General features: G+C 36.2%; 1 pseudogene; it reads right to left on the minus strand.

Annotated features, from left to right (window-relative positions):
- Positions 1-1,496: 1,496 nt before the first annotated feature.
- On the minus strand, positions 1,497-19,876 carry LOC125097258 (heterogeneous nuclear ribonucleoprotein A3-like; annotated as a pseudogene).
- Between the last annotated feature and the right edge of the window lie 3,213 nt (positions 19,877-23,089).

Consider the following 23,089-nt stretch of genomic DNA (forward strand, 5'->3'; position numbering starts at 1 on the left):
AATGGCGTGTATATCTCATTTTGCCTAATTGTCTTTGGAATTTTCACATCTTTGTGGATTCCTCATATGTACACCTATTGAATTTTATTCTCTCTTAATAATCTGTCTTGTGTTGATTTGGTTCTTTTTTTTTTAAGATTTTATTTATTTATTTGACAGACAGAGATCACAAGCAGGCAGAGAGGCAGGCAGAGAGAGAGGAGAAAGCAGGCTCCTTGCTGAGCAGAGAGCCCGATGCGGGGCTTGATCCCAGGACCCTGAGATCATGACCTGAGCCGAAGGCAGTGGCTTAACCCACTGAGCCACCCAGGCGCTCCTTGATTTGGTTCTTAATCCAGTTGAAAGGATCTCTGAGGGACAGGAGTTCTTGCTTCTAGTCAGGGGGTAAAATTTTCTAATTCTGGATATCTGTATTAAAGAGGCTACTTGCCTACATATATATCACATTCCTAGTAATAATCTGAATTTGTCTTACTTTTCTTTCTTCTTTCGTTTAGAACTCAAGTGAGGAAAAGAGGAGTGTTCTACATTGACCTCATCAAAACCCTAACATCTGCTGCACCAGGCTGAAATCTCGAGGAATAAACAAGAGTGAGATTTAGGAAACAAAATGATACTTGTATATTAAGGTTTTGTTGAGCTGGGCACGTGGGTCAGGGTTCTCGCAATTTATAGCAGCTCTAATAGTGCATTACAGCTGGGTTTTACTGTAGTATACTAATTAACTTTTAACTGATTAGGCCTGGACCAACACTCTTTAGCCTTTGGTCACATGTGATTTTTGACTTCCGTGTATCATTTCAGTTTATGGCAGCTTTAACCTCAGTCAAGGGATTGTTTTAAACTTCCTTGATTTGATCTTAAGCAAGAACGTCCAGGTCTCAGCAAAATCACAGTGTGTTGGGAGTTCACAAAGGCTGTGGAGGAGCAGGTAGGAAATAAAACAATGCCTGTACTCCCACCACTTGAGGAAGAGCTATGGCAGAATAAAATGGTAATGAGAGCCAGGGATATACAAAAGCTGAGGAAAATCAAGGTTTTAATCTAAAGATAGGAGTCAGCTTTGTCAATAATAACTTTATTTTTTCTTCATCTGTCTTACCTTTTTTTAAAAAAAAATTTAAAATTCCTTAATTTTTTAAATTTCTGGCATCACTACCACAAATTACAGGGCCATAAACCCCATGTAATGAAAAAGAAAAAGACAAAGCTACAACAGATAAAAGACCTCAGGAATGTGCATGTCATTCACACCACATTGCGTTCATCAAGAGCTGCACGTTTTGCAAACTGTGGCTATGACCGTCCCAGACAAGAAGGGGCTCCTATTTAAGCTGCAGGAACTTCTCTATGGATCATGATTCCTTTTGCGGCGGATTTTTACAGTTCCTTTAATCCATCTGGGATGAGAGTCTCAAAGTAACGGGCAGCTTTCCTGACTAACTCCTTGCTCTCTCTCCTATTAAGAACTGTATCCCTTTTCTTCTGAAAATATTTTAGAACCTTTTGCTACCAAATCCACCCCTTCACCACCAGATCTATAACTACGACCATAGGGACTGACCGAGCTTCTTCCACCCAAACTGCCCCCTTTCATGGGTCCATAATTTGATTGCTGTTGTCCACTATAATTTCCACAATCATTATAGTTTCCGCCACCACTATAGTTAGCTCCAAAATTTCCTCCTTCATTGTGACCATCATATCCTCCTCCACCACCACCATATCTGCCTCCTGGGCTTCCATACCCTGGTCCATCACCACCATCGCCTCCTCTACTCCTATAACAAGGATCACTGCCATAGTTGCTGCCATCACCTCCAAATCCCCTGTGTCCACCATCACCTCCTTCCTAACTACCTCTGCTGCCACCACCTCCACCACCACAGCCTCCTCTCCACCGAGGTTTCCACCACGGCCAAAGTTACCACCACCTCCAGAGTTTCCTCCACGACACATGAAGTTCCCAGATCCACCACCATGACCTCTTTGTGATCCAGCAGACTGCATTTCTTGTTCAGAAAGGGCCTTTTTCACTTCACAATTATTCCCATTAACAGTGTGGTATTTCTTTCTTTCTTTTTTTTTTAAGATTTTATTTATTTATTTGACACAGAGAGAGGTATCTATCAGAAGTAGGCAGAGAGACAGACAGAGAGAGGGGGAAGCAGGCTCCCTGCTGAGCAGAAAGCCCGATGCAGGACTCAATCCCAAGACCCTGAGATCATGACCTGAGCCAAAGGCAGAGGTTCAACCCACTGCAGCACCCAGGTGCCCCAGTAGTGTGGTATTTCAGAACAACAGTTTTATCGATTGTATCATGATCATTAAAAATTACAAAAGCAAATCCTCTCTTTTTTCTACTCTGCCTGTCTTCTGTAACTTCTATGGTTTCAATCTTGCCATACTTTTCAAAATAGTCTCTCAAATTATTTTCTTCTGTGTCTTCTTTAATACTACCAATGAAAATTTTCTTCACTGTTAGATGGGCAGCAGGCTTTATAGAATTCTCTCTAGAAACAGCTCTCTTTGGTTCCACTATATGCCCATCAACCTTGTGTGGAGGGGCACACATTATTGCAACTACCTTTTCAACACAAGAGTAAGTCACAAAACCAAAACCCTTGGGATGTTTTGTTCAGAGGTCTCTCATCACCACAGAATTTGTAAGTGTGCCCCATTTTTCAAAATCTTCTCTTAATCTATCATCTGTAGTTTCAAAGCTCAAGCCACCAAAAACCAGTTTTCTCAACAGCTCAGTTTCCTTTGCATCATGACCCTTCTCCCCCAGGTGAGGTTTTATATGTAAGAAATATATTGATATTTAACTTTTTGGAAGTTACGTGTAACTTAACTGCATGGGAAGGAAGCACATCAAAATTAAAAATAGCCAAATGGAGCTGAAACTGAATATGACCAAATCACACATACCAAAAGACAAAATGAATGAAATGCCAAGAAGGGCATTTAAAGAAAGGCTCAAACTAAGAAAAGACATAGTGCTTCATTCATTATGTAGTAATAACAGACATTAAAGATGAATAAATAAATGTGGTGCAATTTAATGGAGAGCATCACAATGGTATCTGGCCATTAGAATGTCCTATTCTTTTTTTTTTTTTTTCCTTTCAGTGTTAAAATCCCTGCCTGCTTTACTTGATGCATTTCACAGGATTTTGTTAAATAATGTTGCAGGTATCCTTAAATTTCTATAATGCAATAGAAAATCTGGTTGACATTCATCTTGTTAGGCAACATGAAAGTGAAGGCTGAATGAAAGGAATTAAATAAATTGAACAGCATTTGTTATTATCTGGCATTGTTGATATTATAAAGTAACACAGAACACACTACTACAAAAAGAAAAGAAAGGCAAGATTTTTCTTAAGTAGAAAGTACTTATGTTTCTTAACCAAGTCTATAACATGATTTCAGTATAGATTGATTTCCTTTAAAAGTTACTTTTCAATTTTATTGAAATATAAAACTATATAATATTATTTATATATAATTATATATATAAATTATATAATTTCTGTGTAAATTCTTCTCTGAGCTTTTAGTGATATTGAGAGATATATAGTTTGTGATGATTTTTAATACTTTAAGACATTAAAAATCATGCTAGATTAAAATCATGAAATCTGATATGAAAACAGGGATGATTTTCTTAAAACTTGCCAGTATCTTTTGGAATTTAGTCTCTAGTACTGCATCATTTTTTATTAAAGTCCAATAATCTTTTGGATTGTTTGATTTATTATAATATACTCATTATTTTGCCTCCCACTCCCATATCCCCTGTAGGATATATATATGTATATCCTACAGTGTTTCTGTATTGACTGCTGGGATGCCATCCAACCAGTCAACAATTCATATACTTGGAATCATTCTTCAGGTTTTCTTTCCCTTACTTGCTATATTCAATTGGCCAAGCTGTTTTATAGATATTTTATATTAAATATTTTTTATTTTTTTCTCATGCTTTTCTATAACCATTATCTATAATTATGTCATTATATTTTATCTGGATTACAAAAAGGAATTACCATTACTCTCACTTCTTTGTCTTCCCCCTGTATTCATCCTAAGCTATCCACCTCCCTCACTGTTGGCAGAGTGATCTTTCTAAAATATAAATGACTATGTTAATCTTCTGATTGAAGTCACTGGTAGGTCCTCCTTACTAATAATATGAAGTTATATTTATTAGCTTAGCATAAAACACTCTACAAAATCCAATATTTATCTACAATTCAAGTTCCATTCATCATTTTTCTCTCCCTCATATCCTGTTTTTCAGGTGTAGAAAGCCATGTATAGGTCCCAGAAAAATATACTCATGCCTTTGTACATGTTCTATTAGACAGGACTTCTTTTCCTTCTTTGATTGACCTCAATTCCATTTGTCCTTTAAGATCTATATTAACTTTTTTCTCCTCTTTGAAGACTTGCCCTGTCATCCTAGCCAATGTCAGATGGTTTATAGTATTTGTCATACCTGCTTAGCTTGATTTTTTTTTGAATTCCATCTCTCCTAAGTTCTACTGGCTCATGGTTTATTTATATCTCCTGTCTTCCCATATTATCTCCAAATTCTTATATCTCTGCTTTCATCTTTTGGTTTGTAAATTTATTTTTTGTATTAGTTTCTATTTTCATGACTGTATTATAGGCTTAGTTGTTATTTACTGTGTGAAAAGATTTTTCTGGCTGATTTTTTTTTATGTGCCATCTGCCTTTCCTGTTTTCTTTCTCCTTTTGTCATTGGGACATCTTACCTTCCCTTTGGTTTCTTTGTGATGATTATTTACATTTGGTGAGATGCTTTCTTCTTGGACAGAGATGTTTATATTGAGAAGGGGATAAAGTTTAATTTCTGACTAGTGAGAATTGTCTGTGATACAGATTGTATGTGTGTGTGTATGTGCATGTAAGAGAGAGAGAAAGGGATAGAGAGAGGGAAATACCTTTTAGGCTTCCCTAAAGATTGGAGGCCATGGGTGTGCTCACAGTACACTTTTCACCATGCTTCACAGACTTTTCTCTGAATCTGACTTGTCTGTCAGGTGATTTTCATAGTTCTAAACAAGGAGTTATTGGCCATTAGGTGTGGGGCCACTTTCCTCCAAGTAGGATTCTTTACCACATTGTCTGGTGTTAGCAGCAACGGGCATCCTCTCTTAATGTCTTGTGACATTTCTTTTTGACCTTGATTGCTGTTGTAGTGCAGGAATGTAGATATCTCTTAATTTCGTAGAAGATATTATTTAGGTTTTTCATCCTTGTTCTTCTAATAAGTTTTATGTTATTTCTGAGAAAGAAAGTGGGTGATATTCTCTGTAATATTAAAATAAAAGAATTCACTGTACCAAAATATTAATTTCAAATGGATTTCATTTTACAGACTCTTGAGGATCTTGAGGATAGGAAACTGTATAATATGATACTATATACACATACATACATAGATTTTTTTTTTTCAACCTCATTGCTTGGTCTAGATCCTGCTACCTTCTGGAGTTTAATACACACTAACTGATGAATGAGCTTAGACAGGTTGAAAGGATGGTGGTAGAACTACAAGTTGAAGCCATCATAACCAGAGGAAAAACCCTGCAACCAATTAGGAAGTGTACAGCATTTAGGGGGTCACCTGGCAGTGGGGGCAAATCACTTAAGCATCTTACTCTTGTTTTGGCTCGGGTTGTGATCTCAGGATCCAGCCCTATGGTGGGGCTCCAGAGCCTGCTTGAGATTCTTTCTCCTCCTTCCTTTACCCCCCAATTGTGCTCTCTCTCTCTCTCTAAACTAAATAAATCAATCTTTTTTTTTAAAGTATAAAGCATATGGGAATAAGTTTATTTTGTGAGATTTACTTAACTGTAATTTTGTATTTTTTCAACTTTAAGAATAACTATTTTTTTTAGGTTTGAAGATTTTTTGAAGACTTTAAATCATTCAACCCTGGAATGACAGTTCCCTTTCCCAGGCAGACTTCCTTAAATATCGACTTTCAAAGCATATTTGCCACATGTCTCTGTCCCTTTCTGAACTTCCAAGGAAAATATATTTTTTCCTTTGTGATATTGAGATGCACAAAAGTCCTCCATTTTCCTGAGTTGTAGCAACCCCTTGATGAGGTGATAAGAAATTGCATTTTTAGGCTCAAAGTGTCTGTAACACATGTATTTCTTCTGTGGGGTCTTTTGATAGTTATCGTGGGCAGTATTGAATGTTGGTTAAGAGCTGGGCTCTGAAATCAGATGTTCTTGGTTTTAAATTCAGAATCTCCCACATTCTATTGACTGTATGCATGGTTTTAACCACTCTGTCTTAGTTTCCTTATTTATGAAAGGAGAATAATAATACCTATTTCATAAGGTTATCTGTATTATTCTTGCATGTGAATATTAAACACCAAGGTTAAAATATGCTTCCCTAATTCATGCTACCTGAAACTTATTTACTACTGGCGTTGTACTACTGTTTCATTTGGAAGTGACTTTTAAACTCAGAGTTTAGTTAATTACAGAAAATCTAATCAAAGCTATGGAGATTTATTGCTAATAATGGTACTTTACTTTTTCTCCTCAAATTCTTCAGGGGCTCTGTTCGTTCAGACATTCTGTTCCAGCCACCGTCTATACTAAAGCTTCTGGGCAATGCCACTCTCATATTGAATCATTGTTCCACAGTATAAAACACTTGCATTTTCTTTCTTTTATATTTCCTTCCTCCTTCCTTCCTTCCTTCCTTCCTTCCTTCCTTCCTTCCTTCCTTCCTTTCTTCCATTTTTTGATGTTGAACAAGGTAGATGGTAAAGATGGGATAAGTGAATTTATAATTAAAGACATGTTTCTGGGGTGCCTGGGTGGCTCAGTGGGTTAAGCCGCTGCCTTCGGCTCAGGTCGTGATCTCAGGGTCCTGGGATCAAGCCCCGCATCGGGCTCTCTGCTCAGCAAGGAGCCTGCTTTCTCTTCTCTCTCTGCCTGCCTCTCTGCCTGCTTGTGATCTCTGTCTGTCAAATAAATAAATAAAATCTTAAAAAAAAAAAAAAGACATGTTTCTGTTTTCATGATCAGATATCTCTTTCAAACTTTTAAGTGTAAATCTTGACTATCATAAAAAATAAGTGAACCAAGTTCAGTATTATGGTATACTAAGAAGTATATTACAAATAAATTATTCCTTTTGCTGTTAATAAAGAATAAGTGGCTAGATATTATAAGTAAATATATTTTATAAATTTTATAAATATATTTAAGTATTAATAACATGACACATATAAAATATTTTCTTTTAAAAAATTTAGAGATTTTAATTTATTTATTTGAACAAACGGGGGATAAGGGGGAGCAGAGGGAGAGGGAGAAGCAGATTCTCTGCTGAGCAGGGAGCCCAACATGGGGCTCGATCCCAGGATCCTGAGATTAGGACCTGAGCTGAAGGCAAATGCTTAACTGAGCCACCCAGGCGCCCTTAAGCATGTTTTCTATAAATAACCATATTTTCTAGTAATATTTATTTATGGCCTTTAAATGATACTATTTCACCAAATTTAGATCTAAACATATAATGTGTAAAAACAGCATAACAGTTGGTCAGTTTGAAAAAAAAGTCACAACTTATTATATTTTTTAAAGTTGAATTTTAATATACATACGGGAAAGGACATATATCATAACTCTGTAGCTTAATGAATATTTACAAACTGTATATTCCCTTGTAACTAGCATTTGGACTAAGAAAGAACATTGTTAGCATACCAGAAATCCCCATTGTATCTCTTTCCAGTCATTCATTGACTCTATTCAAGAGTTACTATATACTGACTCCTAACCATGTATATTAGTTATAACCCCTTTTGAACTTTAAATGCAAGGACTCCTTCCAGTATGTATTATTTTATATTAGCTTCATTCTTTCAGTATTCTGTTTCTGAGAATATTTTGCTTTTATTTTCATTCTCATTGCTGTAGATTATTATATCATGTCACTACAGTCCATTTATTTACTTCTTAAGCTGTTGATAGACATTTGGATGGTTTACACTTGGAAATATTATGAATTATGTTGCTATGAATATTTTAGCCTAAGTCTTAAGGTCAGCATATGAACTAATAATATCTGTTTGGATATAAAGTAGGAACAGAATTGCTAAATCATGAGGTGAGTGCATATCCAACTTTAAGAGATACTACTAAACAGTTGTTCCAATATGAATGCACCATGATAAAGAGTTCTCCATTAGGTCCTTGTGCCCTCTTGACTGAGAATAGTCAGAATCATTTCATAGCGGTTCTAAAATATTTGAACTTCAAAGGGAAAAGTGAGGTGTCTTATCTTTTTCCTCCCAGGAGATGATGCAAAACGTTTTCCTTCTTCTCCAGAAATGCATCTCAAAGGATTATTGGGAGTGAAAGTCCCTGAAGACACATACCAGTGTTATTACATTTTTCTCCTCAGAACAATAGGTGCGTACTTGCCTTGCATTATCATAACTAAGATGCTTCTTCAAACGTTTTTCGCAGTACATAGAAAATATGCTCAAAGGTGACAGTATATATGTAATCTCCAGATACCCGGGTAGATAAATGAGCATCAGGCAACTTTTAATTGGCACCTTCACAGAAGTTCTGCCTGGCCAGGCACCCAGATATAGATGGAAGTACCTGATCTGTTGGAATCTTCCCAGGCTATATTTATGCCTGCCTTATTCAGCAAATATCCATGAATAGTATTCGATGTAGCTCACGGAATGTGCCAGCTTGGTATTTGTGAATTTCAAAAATTCAAAACAATAATATGGGATAAGCTAAAAAAACATTACTTTAAATTTTAGATGTGCAATTCTATTCCAAATTTCTCCAGGAATAAATTACTGATAGTCTATGCCAACAGAAGTGTTTGCACTCAAATAAAGTTTCTGGGAGATTACATCATATCCTCTGTTATTAAAAATACTAGCAGAAGAGAATGAAATGCTGATAATACCACATACTAATGCATTTATAGGAATTATTTATATGGGGATTAGGAATCTAGTTCATTCTTCATTGACATGTTCTATTTTGGCATTTCACCTCACACTAACCAATATAGCCATTCCCTTACTTTTGTGTAGAAATCAACAAGGTTTTCAGTTTCTTTTACTTATTTCAATCAGAAACTCACTCTGCAATAAGAGATATGGTTCTCCCTCTCCCTCTCCACCTTGCTCTCATCACTTTCTCACCTTTCCATGCCACTGAGTGGCTGTGTGTTTGGGTTTAAAAGGACTTTCTTGCTGCATCCAAGTAAGTCTATGCTGTTAGTAAAATCGTTGATATGCTTTTAGCGAAGCATTGAGAGTATTATAAAAAGTCTTATGTTAGATATAAGTTCAGAATATATTCTCAATTATATATGATATTAGAGATGATATTTAGTTATTTTATGATACAAATGTGAGGTAGTTCTCTTAACTGAAGCAAAGTCATAATTTTGAATTGCATAGGAGACAAGGGGCTATGCAAAAACAGAAGACTGAATGTTAGGGATTCTGTGGGAACAAGAAGTGGGAGAGAGTTGGGAACATGGCCGGGCAATATTAAGTTCCCGAGGTAGGAAGCACAAATGCATGGATGGTAGGGATTAATTTAGGATTTATAAAATCCTAATATATAGGTATTAATAATAAGGAATGTTCACCAGTGTGGAGATTCCTCAAGAAATTAAAAATAGAACTTCCTTATGACCCTGCAATTGCACTACTGGGTATTTACCCCAAAGATACAGATGTAGTGAAAAGAAGGGCCATCTGTACCCCAATGTTTATAGCAGCAATGGTCACGGTTGCCAAACTGTGGAAAGAACCAAGATGCCCTTCAACGGACAAATGGATAAGGAAGATGTGGTCCATATACAGTATGGAGTATTATGCCTCCATCAGAAAGGATTAATACCCAACTTTTGTAGCAACATAGACAGGACTGGAAGAGATTATGCTGAGTGAAATAAGTCAAGCAGAGAGAGTCAAGTATCATATGGTTTCACTTATTTGTGGAGCATAACAAATAGCATGGAGGACATGGGGAATTAGGGGAAGGCAACTGGGGGAAATTGGAAGGGGAGGTGAACAATGAGAGACTATGGACTCTGAAAAACAATCTGAAGGGTTTGAAGAGATGGGAGGGTGGGAGGTTGGGGGAACCAGGTGGTGGGTATTAGAGAGGGCACGGACTGCATGGAGCACTGGGTGTGGTACAAAAACAATGAATACTGTTATGCTGAAAATAAATTTAAAAAATGATTAAAGGTAAAAAAATAAAGAATGTTCACTCATTGTAAAGAAAACTTTTTTTTTTAGATTTTATTTATTTATTTGAGAGAGAGAGAATGAGAGAGGAGAGGATCAGAGGAAGAAGCAGACTCCCCACTGAGCAGGGAGTCCCATGCAGGACTCAATCCTGGGACTCCAGGATCATGACCTGAGCTGAAGGCAGTCACTTAACCAACTGAGTCACCCAGGCACCTGTAGAGTAAGCTTTTTATTGAAGTAAGTCATATGTGAAGTAAGTCATAGGTACATATACGACTTACATAGGGATCACACATATATATGTATTTTGCACACACAAAGTCAATGAAGCTCCACAACATGAACACAGCTGTACCCAGCATCTAAATGAATTTTCAGAACATTATCAGCCCCCACAAAACCATTCCTGTGTTCCCTTTCAGTCACTACCAGCCCATTACCATGACGTAGAGCATAGTAGATTAGTTTTGCTTGGTTTTGAATTTCATATGATTGGATCATCCAGTCGGTACTCTTTATTGACTAACTATGCTTAGCATTATATTTGTGAAATTCATTTGAATATATTATATTTGCAAGTTATTCATTTTTATTGCTCTATCATAATCATTATATGAGTTTGTTAAATTTGTCTTTTCTAGTGTTATAGACTTGAAGTTGTTTATTGTTTGGGGCCATAACAAAGAATGAAAAGAATGCTCATTCTTTTTCATAATTTTGATAAATATATTAACTCATTTATGATGAGTATATGCCCAGAATTAGAACTGTTGATTATAAGGAATTGACTTTTATGTGTGGTGTGGGGCAAGGATTAAGAGTTATTGTTTTCTGGGCACCTGGGTGGCTCAGTGGATTAAGCCTCCCCCTTCAGCTCTGGTCATGATCCCAGAGTCCTGGGATTGAGTCCCGCATTGGGTGGGGGGTCTCTGCTCATCAGGGGACCTGCTTCCCTCTCTCTCTCTCTCTGCCTGCCTCTCTGCCTACTTGTGATCTCTCTCTGTCAAATAAATAAATAAAATATTTAAAAAAATAAGTTATTGTTTTCCATATAGGTATACAATTGATTCAGCATCATTAATGAAAAGAGCATGCTTTAGCCCATGTATTTCAGGGTTGTCTTTGTTATATGTCAAGTGGTCATATGTGTGTGGGTCTGTTTCACTGTTTTGTTTCTGTTGTTTCTTATGCAGACATGTTACTTCTCTGTTGGTTGATCCATGGTTGCCCCTTATGTTGTATACTAGTAGGATGTTAATGCAATTTCTCAAACAGTTAAGAGCACTTGTGAAAATTGTATTTCAAATCTGCCAAATCATAAGCTTCTCCTTGGTAAAGACATTTTATAAGAAAATTAGACTACCTAGATAGTCATTATTAAACTGTATTCCCCTCCCCCAAAATGCATATTGGTTAAAAATCACCATCTGTTTCTAAGATTGGTTACGCTCCTCTCAAGTGGGTAGGTTTTCCAAAGTGACTCTGAAATCACAGTTATCTCTTATAAAATTGCTGAAGCATTTTATCAGGAATTCTAATTATTTTCCAGAAGGGATAATAGATCATATCAACTCATAAATTCTATCAAAGACCAGTTTTAGGACAATTTTCTTTCTTATAAACATCTTTATAGTGAATACTCAATTTCAGACTCCTGGACAGAAATGTTCTCCTACATTTGGAAATTATGGCAGGCTAACTTCCTTTTTTTCAGTTTTTCTAACTTTATTCCTCAACTCAGTATTTTAAAATTTTTTGAATTTCTTTTCCTCTTTCTTTTCATTGAAGTGACTGCAAAGCTCATGATTCAAACCACGTAGGATGAAATTGAAGGATTTTTTAATTATCCATATGTTCAACATTTTCTAATATTTCAGCCAAATATGAATTTAACAATCTGGCTCTAAATCTCCAAAAACAAAAATAATTCATATGAGGAAAATAAATAATCAGCAATAGGGAAATATTTTGCCTAATTCACTTTTACTTCATAGTAAAATTATTTAAATTTAATCATTTAAAAATATAATGTGAAAATAAGTCAAAAGAGTGGGAAAAAATAGGACTCATTGTATATACTTTTCTTACTCTTACTGCTTACTCCTAAGAACTCTACCATGACTCATGAGAAATTTTTAACCTGTAAAAGGTTTGATTTGGGGTGTTAATAGAAAACATCTTTTTATATATTAATTTATTTTAAGAGCCCATTTTATGGGGTAATGATTAGGCCTTAGGTAGGTATTCCTATCTCCTTCAAAAATAAAAGACATATTAAGCAAAGATATTAATTTTGCTTTAGAACATCCTTCAGGGGTGCCTGGGTGGCTTAGTGGGTTAAAGCCTCTGCCTTCGGCTCAGGTCATGATCCCAGGGTCCTGGGATCGAGCCCCACATCGGGCTCTCTGCTCAGCGGGGAGCCTGCTTCCCCCTCTCTCTCTTTGCCTGCCTCTCTGCCTATTTGTAATCTCTATCAAATAAATAAATAAAATCTTAAAAAAAATAAAATGTCCTTCAATTTTCTTATGCTGATGGTAAAGTCAAATTTATATGTTTTTCAAAATAACCAATAAAACACTGCATTTATTTCTATAGTGTAGAATTCTTGATATGTTTACTATTAGCATGATTTTTTACAATTGGATTGGTGCAAACAGAGAGTAAATCAGTCCTATAATCTCCAAACAGGCTCCCTGAGCCTTGCGTCTAAAACCATCTGGACACTATGACAGCATTCTATTTATTACATACAAAAGCCTGGATCCTGCTGACGCATAAATAGTAATTAAACACACAAGCCAACCGTGCATGCCAGATCGGCTAGAACTATCCTTTGAGTATCTTAGAATTTCCATGCCAATGAGCTTATTGAGAAATGGCTGATGATTAAAGATTAATGATTTATGGTTGCAAGTGAGGTTCATTTGGTGCTTACTGAAATATGTTTGACAGTATCTTTACGATTTTTCTAGAATCCATAGTCTTAGAGGTAATTACTCTTAAGAAAATACCTCAGTTTCAAACACAAGATGCCATCACATAAAGTTTTATACCTTCTTGGATAGCAAGTTTACCTTTCTATGCTTTCAAGTATAATTCTTAAACTTTACATGTTGGACAGAGGAATTGTTTAGGATTTTTTTTCCCTAGCTTTGCGTCTGTAATTCATATCTTCTCTGCCTAGTCACAACCTGTGCTTAAAGCCAGTGGACATGAGAAAAAGAAATATAGTAGAGGTACTTACAAAGAAACTTGGTTTTCCCTTTGGTTATTCAGCATTTTACTTTTAAAAAAATTTTTAATAATTACATTTTAAATTAACATATAATGTGTTATTTGTTTCAGGGATACAGGTCTGTGATTCATCAGTCTTACACAATTCACAGCACTCACCATAGCACATACCTTCTCCCATATCATAGCACGTGTCCATTTCCCAGCCACCCTATCCCTCCTCCCCACCCCCCCAGCAACCCTCAGTTTGTAATTTCCTGAGACTAAGAGTCTCTTATGGTTTGTCTCTCTCTCTGGTTCCATCTTGTTTCATTTTTCCCTCTCTTCCCTTATGATCCTCAGACCTGTTTCTCAAATAATGTTTCTGTTTTTAAGAATTTGTTGATTCCAGTGAGAAAGTAGTATTGGGGAGAATTATTCCATTAAGTGTTCAAATAAAACCAGTAGATGTAGTTGAAGTTGAGGGAGAGCTCATAACTTGTGTTTCAGAGTAGAATAGATTCTTGAATGCTACCATGTTGGAGCTTTCGGGATCTGTTAATTTACTCATAGCAACGTAACATATAATTTCCTTTATAAATGCTGTAAAGGATAACTGAAAATATGACTGACCCCTTCATAACCTTAATGGTTCTATAAATACAGAACTAAAGTAATTTATAAAGCTGTTAAAATTAATTCTGCCATTAAAATAAACTCCACAGTACATTACATTATTACTGTAGTAACCTAGCTCTGAACCTCTCTGAGTCAGCAAAGTGAATCAATGGTGATGAATGATGATCACTGCTGAGCCGCGCATGGATTAAATGCTTGCCTGGTCAGGAAGGCACTCTCTTCCAATACAAACAGGCTTGTCTTCATTGACTATTTTTTTTCTGGCTTGTGGACCTTCTCTTCTATAAAGTTGTTTGACTTGGGAGGTTAAGCCTTAGTAGACACACATTCGGCTAAAGTTGCTCACCCTCTTCAATTGTTCTTCAAATTCTCAGCATCAACATTTACTCATGGCAATATTTTGCACAATGACGGTGTCTGTGCAGTTCCCTGGATTTAACCTGAGTTGCATTTTCTTTAAGAGGTATGTGTGTGCTGCAAATGTCTTCAAAACATAGGTTAGTAATTTTAAAATTCTCTCGGGTTTTACTTCTGTATTGATGTCTTATATTGTCAAGGCCCTTGCTGGAAATTGGTAAGAATTACCCTGGTTTCTGTACTCAGCATGAGATAAATGTAAAAATAGCTCAGATAAGTTCTACAACCAAATTAGAGTTTCTGCCACTTTATGTGATGAAGACTTCTATGTTCTCAACAATATTTATAACCTTTTAAAACACCACTGTTGGGATGCCCGGGTGGTTTAGTTAGTTAGGTATCTGCCTTCAGCTCAGGTCATGATCCTGGGGTCCTGGGATGCAGTCCAGAGTGGACCCTTCCTGCTCATCTGGGTGACAGCTTCTCCCTCTGCCTGCTGCTCCCCCTGCTTGTGCTCTCTCTCCCTCTGGCAAATAAATAAATAAATACCATCTTAAAAATAATAAAAATCTTCCATTGTTTTGTCAGTTGTTTCCGCTCAACTCTATTAGGTGAATTTTTTTTCCCCCCCTGGACCCTATTTTTCACAGTAAAAAAGAATTAGTACTATCCTAGAGATACCAGAGAAGAGTTTGCCAGTAAATAAAATGTGCAGAGAGATGCAGATGCATTAACTAAATGATTCACTACCAACTCAAACTCATAGTGCCACCATTCAAATGTCTGCTTTGGTAGAATTTTCAATAATTGTGTGACCTAGACCTTAATGGTTACTGTCCAGTTGTTGAAAGCAGAAACACTGACTCTCCAAATCTTGGGGCCTACTGTGCAGTCTGAAATAGTTTGAAGCTATTCCAGAAAAAAAAAAAAAAAAAAAAGAGAGAGAGAGAAAAGAATATAAAGAAGGCAGTGAGAAATACTCAAGAGCGTGGATGTTTTCCATAAGGAAACCATGTAAGCTGCCAATCGAACTCACTCAGACACTTTTGTATTAAGTTTCAATAAAATGGGAAGTGAACAGTTATTACCTATAAGCTAGGTAGAGAACTCTCTACATAAATCTTGATAGAACTTATGAAATGGACTCTGCCAGTCCAAGATTGAGCTAATGATTTGGATAAATAAGAAATGAAATAAAAGATGTGAAAACATTTTAGTAAGAAATATAATCCAAATCAATAAAATTATCAGAGGGAATGTTGGAAAAATATATTAACAGCTTTAAAATATTCATGTGGTTTCACCTCAAAATTTATTTTCTAGCAATTTCTCCTTAGAAATCATGGATGCTATAAAGAACTTAAAGGATGAATACAAAGGAATCTTTGAATATCAAAGAAAATTACAGACAATGTAAATGACAATTTAAATTCAAATATTCAAATATTGCTGAAAGGATTTAATAATAATGTGAGAAATAATGTAATTTTAACTGGAAAATATGCTGCATGATATTACTTTGTTGAAAATAGGTGACAGAGACAAAACATTAAATTTTAAATTATAATAACCCCACTTTCTATTAAAACTGACTCCCTAGAAAGGTCTTTAGAATTTTTTTAAATTTAATTTTACAAACTAGTATAAAGGAATGCACATACGGGATGCTGAATGAGTGAGGAGATAAGCCTCCTCAGGAAAGTGCCTGTGTCTACTCTGAATGTGTTTGGGGAGGCTGGGGACCCCATAAGTTAAGATAAGAAGAAAGTAATAGGGCTGATGGCAGTTTTATGGCTTACAGAGAAAGGGAGGAGAAAATTTAGTGGAATGAAGCCTTATTGATAAGAAATGATGACTAAAAAATCATGTAGGAAAGCTTTAGGGTCCTTGCCAAGGTTATTTGGAGTTGGACTCATTTTCTTTGTAGTTGTAGCAAAGTGATGAACCTGGTCATGAGGTGACCCAGTTTTGTTTGAATCAATCCACTGCCTATATACATTGTGAAGACTGGCCAATTTCTGAGTGAATTTTTATTGTCTATGTTTGTGGTTGGTATTCTCAAGTTAAAATAAATATGTGACCCCAAATCTTCATAAAACTTATTATTTTTGTCTTTAAAATATACCCAAAGAAAATGATGTTGATTGATCACAGTCTGATAAGATTAATGCTAGATGTTTAATGCTAGATGTTTAATGGACATTCAAAAGAGTTCAATTTCTTCTCTTTCTTCGCTTTTCATTTATGAATAAAATGTGTGGGTTAATTTTATAGTACTTTGTGAATTTTGAGGTAGACAACAAAATAGAGGCTTAATAGCATACACTAAGTAAATCATGGTTTTTTCCCCTAACATTTTATGTTTATTTAAACAACCTGATCCAGGGCGCCTGGGTGGCTCAGTTGGTTGAGCGACTGTCTTTGGCTCAGGTCATGATCCCGGATTTCCGGGATCGAGTCCCACATGGGGCTCCCAGATCCTTGGGGAGTCTGCTTCTCCTTCTGACCTTCTCCTCTCTCATGCTCACTCTCACTCATTCTCTCTCAATAAAAATAAAAATCTTTAAAAAAAAAACAAAAACCTGATCCAAAAGGTCAACTCCTTCTTGAAGAAGTGGTGGAAATACTTCTGTGAGTATCTTATTCTTATCCTGCCACTTAATGTAACAGATGGGAACCCTGAGAACCAGAGATATAAATCTGCAGTGTGTTTGGCTTGACCTACTGGGTTGGTGTCTCAACTCTTGGTCCTAGGTTTGCCTCTACTGGATGGCCTCTCCTAAAACTCTTAGACCAAGTGAATTTATTTAGAATGCTAATAGAAAGAGGACAGATTCAGGAGTGTCCCTGACTTTATTATTATTATTTTTTTTGTTCATTATCTTTTTTTTAAATTAATCTATTATGTATTGTGAAAAATATATAACCCAACATATATCTTTCCTTTTGGTCTGGGTTTGGTAAAGCAATACTGGTTAGAGAAGCCATCATGCTCTCCTGAGCCCTGGATGTTCCAGGTGACTGATGCAAGATTGTTGTCTAAACAATTTGAGTTCCTCTTCCCATATCCCAGCTTCAAGTAAAGAAGTTTTGCCTTTAACTGTTTTATGTATTTTCTTCCTACTGATGTATTCTTTGCACAAAGGATTCAATGACAAAATAAAAACTGAAAAACCAAAAAAAAAAAAAAAAGCCCCCAATACACTGAGTGCTAATATTAGGGCTACTAGCCTATATCATAGTACATGGTGGCTTTTGTTGCTTGAATTATTCTTGGGTGAGAAACTCTTTCAGGTATTGTTTACAAAAAAAGTGGACATATTGTTTTATATTTTTCCATTGCTCTATAATTATCATGTATCATAATCCAAAAATAAAACTTAAAAAATGTCTCTCAGGGTAGCAAAAAACCCTTTCCTCACAGTAAGGAAAATCTTGCAAAGGGGGAAGAAATGGTTTTCTCTTCTCAGTTGTTCAGTTTGTCTTTTACTGTCTATGAAACTGATGTAATACAGAGTTTCTGTCACCCTAGATCTGGCATTTTTTGCCCCTGTGGCTACTTTTTTATATAAACTTGGTAGAAAGCAAAGGAAAGGAGGTAGAGAGGGAGGAATAAATAGTACAGGAATCAATACTTGAAGAAGAAATTTCAAAAAATTTTAATTTTTTTTTTTAATTATCAAGTGGTAAATCAGGGGAAGATTGCCTTGTGTCTTCAGATCCTCCCATCAGATTTCAGGTCTTTTAGCATAATGCTTATTATCAGTGTTTCTTCCTGGAGGAAGAGACTTGTCTTCTGTAACCATATGTTAAACAGAAAATTGAAGAAAAGAACCTTTCATTGCCAAACAGTGGAGCACTGGTTTGAGATGACTCTGCTTTCCAGAAGCTTTCTACTTACAGTCTGTGATTGTTGTTATCTGGATATTTCAGGGATTATTTCAGCAAATTAGGCATGAATGCTCAAGACAATTGTTTCAATTATCCACCTCTCTTTGGTTTCTATACACATATTGTGCTTCATTTTGTTGTACTTGGCTTTTGCTTGGTATCCTAAGTGCCAGAGTCATTATGCAAGCCTTAAGAAATACTGAGACTCTTTATATGCTCTTATCCATTTCCAAATCACAAGAAAAAAACATCAGTTTAATCAATGCAATGTGGTGTGGGTTTGTGTGCCATGTGTTGGAAAATATTATAAAGTTGACTTCAGGGAGACAATTACTAAATTAATATTTGCCCTTTACTTTTTATTATATTGGCTTATTGGTTAAAATTAAGTATGTTGATAAGAGTTGATTTATTATTTTACCAGGATCATATACATAGGAATATAGCCATTCCTGGATATTATGAAGGGACCCATCCAACTTACAGATTTCTCTATCATTATAATCATGCTTTAATTTTAGATATGTTATTTTCATTCCCCTAAGAGAGTTGTATTTCATGTGCACAGGGCAAAGATCATCACTGCCCCTTTAATTAATATTTTAGGGTGTTAAAATGACAGTAATTTTATCTTAGTTTTGTTGAAGCTTGAAAGGGCAAGTACAAATCTGCAGGTGATAAGTATTGCTACGTTCCAAATAAGGCGGCGAGACTGGCGTAGGGGATGTATGAAGACTGGTGTTGTGGACACTGACCCATGTAAGGTGGTAAAGGATTGATGCTGACGTGTTTGGGGGGTCAGGAAGAACACTTCTTTAGACAGGGTGTTCCAATGCTGTGACGTGATCCCTTCCATCCTGCTCCCATGGGGGTGAGCAGTGTGCTTACTAATCACTCTAAGTGTAAGAGTGTCTCTTGGAGTTTGGGACACATAGTAGACAAAGGTCTGAATTGTTCTTAAAACAGAACTCAAGGTAAGAGTGACAGAAGGAGCCACCACTGCAGAGAATAGGCTCTGTGGAAATTGGCTTGCTTGTGCAGATGGTGGGAGCAAAGGGTGTGATTCCTTGTAACCAGATGTGGAACAGTGTCCTGGTCCAATGAGGTGACAGATGCAAACCCTGATGGGGAATTTTAAGCAGCAACCCAAAGAGGAGGTTGCCCTTTCTCATGGCAGCTGCAGTCAGGAGCACCCAGTCAGGAAAGCTACTGCGAGCACAAACAGTCTCAACATCTGGTCAGGTCATGGGAAATGAAAACCAGATTAGATTGACACAGGTCAAGTGTAACTTCTTCTCTCCCTCCCTTCCGTCTGTCCCTTCCCTCCTCCTCTTCAGCCTTGGGGAAACCAGAAGAAGGTCCAAGGAGCGGAAGTGGGGAGCTAGCTACCGGGAGAGACAAATGAAGCTCTGGATGCCCAGCTGTGAAGCTGCTAGACTGCGGCAGGTCCACTGGGGGCAGGAGTTTCATCTCTAAATGAGGTTGGGAGACTTTTTCCTCTCCTCTCCTCCCCTCCCCTCTCCTTCCTTTTCCTTAACTTTCCTTAACTGGCTTTCCTTTCCTTTTAAAAACCAAAGGCTTGGGGATAGAGGATATTGAACCTCCACTGGAGATTTACCTTTAAATGAAAGCTGCAGTTTATTTATTTATTTTTCTTATGCAAGACTGGGAGTACCAATCATTGAACAAGGAGGCCCTTTTTTATTATCTGAGAATAAGTGGAAAAGCAACTAGGTTTGCACTGGATCCCATCCAGGGATGGGGGCAGAACCTGTCCCACAGAACGGGTTTGGAAGGGCAAAGGGAGGAGATGAAGTTTTGTAAGTCCTCCTGCCTATCCTACTTGTTCATCATACTAATTAAACTCTATGCAGCATGTTCTACTTGGCCTGAATTATTTGGAATTCCAAATTATTGGAATCCAGCATAGGATACTGGATTGAAGAGGAACAATCCTCTTCAATCCAGTATCCTATAGAAATGTCATGCTTAATTTTGATCTTTTGGTACAATTGCCTGAGCATGTTTGTATATTGTGTATTCTGTACAGACCACGGTTTTCAATGAATAAACTGATCTTTAAAGACTTAGAAACCTTATTTTGCTCTACTTGTGCCTTATGCACACCACAGTTGTGTTACACACTTCTGTATTCAAAATCCAAGGTTTTTTTCTTATAAGATAGTGATTATGAAAATATGTTCCTTTTTTGCTTTCTTGCAACATGGCATTGCTTGTTTTTTCATTAACTGCTGCCAACATAAATCTTTGCCCTTTAGCCAGGGTAAGCCTTGGGCTCCGGATACTTTATTTGTAATTTTTTTTTTTTTTTTTTTTTTTTTTTTTTTTTTTGCTTTCTTTTCTGTCATTGTTCACAGAGTTCTCTCAAAGATTTGGGATACTTTAACACCTATTCAAATAAATAATACTTGTGTAATTAGGACCTGCTTGAAATTAATATTCTCAGTTCTAATTTCATTGTTCTCTCTATACTTCAGAAAAGTGATTTTTAGTCTGTGTCCCAGGGGTGTCATGGAAGAGGCGGCTGGAAAGAGTCACCCCATTCTTATTTCAACAATTGCAGTGCACCTTTTGCCTGGTTTGCCTTTTTGGTCACCAGGTACAATTCCTTTGAAGGGAAAGTTCCACAACTAAATAGATTTTGAACATCATCTCTTTTCTTAAAGACTTTTTTATTTTTAAGTAATCTCTACACCCAACAAGGGGCTAGAATCTACAACTCTAGACCAAGAGTTGTAGGCTCCACTGACTGAGCCAGCCAGGTGCCCCGAAAATCATTTCTTTAGAAGAGTAGCTTAGACACTTCATTGACTCACCTTTTCTTTTATCCTTCAAAGTTTTCTAATTATTAAATAGCTTTTTGTAGTTTCCTTTAACTTCAAGATGTTTTATATCCAAACTTTTGCTATTTTTTGATATTTCTTCATAGAGTTTTTAATGGCTAACTCAGTCCTGTCATTTAATGAAAGAAGTCTTTTATCTTCATTTAAAAAATAATGTACCAATGATTCTTTCAACTACTTTAACTGTGCTTAAAAGAAATAACAAAATTGACTTCATTATATTCCTTTCAAAATGTAATTTTTGGACATCATTTTGTATTTTCATCTTACTGTAAGGGTAATACATGCTCACTTGGGGAAAGTAGGAAAAATATATGAAAAGAAAAAAATCATTTGCAATCCTACAATTTTGAGAAAAAACACTATTAATATTTTAGTGTATAATTTAGAGTTTTATTTGAGTAGTGTAGTATTCAAAAAGTGTTGTTATACTGCCTTTAAAGTATTGAATTTTGCTCTTTTATTTTAATTCAGCATTTAGAAACTTCATTGAGAAAGTTTCCCAACTTCATGTTGGGAAAAATTTTCTTTTTTATATTTTTGTATTTTGACCCTCGGTAAAAAAGTATCAGTCATTTTGTAAACATTACGATTTTTTAAAAGATTTATTTACTTCTTTAGATTGAGAGAAAGAAAGGGAGTGTGGTGGGGAGGGGAAGAGGGAAATGCAAAAAAGGCATCTAAAGCAGTCCCCACTGGGTGAGGAGCCTCACGTGGGGCTTGATCTCATGACCCTGAGATATGACCTGAGCTGAAATGAAGAGTTGGATGTTCAACTGACTGAGCCACCCAGGCTTCCTGCATTATCATTTTTTAAATGCAGGAGTTCTTACAGAAATGGTAAAAAGCACCATTCTTTTGATGGGTTTTAATTAGGTTAATAAACAATTTTAACAATTGTAATTAAAATCTCTATAGTAATTCACTATTTGGAAAGACTGTCATGTAGAGTCATCTACAGAATTTATATATGCATACTCTCAGTAAATACAAATCCTGTCATTTGTATGATGTTTATATATACACTGAATTTTTGAATATATTTATATCTATAATTCTGTTTGGCTTCATAATCTAGTCATATTTTTATGATACAGTGCTATTGACACAGACAGCATGGCATTTTGCTCTGGAAAAAATAGTAGGTAAATAGGGAAGTATGTGGATAATTGTAGGCATAAATTGTGGTCCAAAGGCCAGGAGGGACAGAAAAAGAGAAAAAACAAGGTCTTTGCTTGATAATATAAGCCCAGGTATAGTGTAAGAAGCAAGACCCAAGAAGGATCTGGTTTGGGGAAAGTAAGTATTGGCAGAGTTTGAAATGAGGACTTGGTGGGAGGACTATAAAACAAAAGAGTCAGGCTATGATAGCAATTCTACCGAAATAAGATGAATGAGAACAAAAGCGAAAATAAAGCTCTGTGGAATGTCATGAGCAAGAATGTGAGAAAAATTCATGACTTGATAGCTGTTTTGGACATGACATTTAGATTCAACCCATCGCTGTTGACCTGATTGGATTGGAGTAGACACATACTATATTTCCAACACTTTGGGACCTTCAAGGGATCCAACCTAATGCTTCAAGTTCCTGTTGTTAAAGAAGGTCAAGTGTAGGTTATGGCACCTTTTCTCTCAAGGAAATGGGAAGACATAAGCAGTTCATATTTATTTATTTATTTATTTATTTATTTATTTAGATTTTTATTTATTTATTTGACAGCAAGTGAGGCAGTGAGAGAGGGAATGCAAGCAGGGGGATTTGGGTGTGGGGAGGCTTCCCACTGACCAGGGAACCTAAGGCAGGGCTCAATCCCAG

Source organism: Lutra lutra, chromosome 4 (genome assembly GCF_902655055.1).
Source record: "Lutra lutra chromosome 4, mLutLut1.2, whole genome shotgun sequence".
NCBI lineage: Eukaryota > Metazoa > Chordata > Mammalia > Carnivora > Mustelidae > Lutra > Lutra lutra.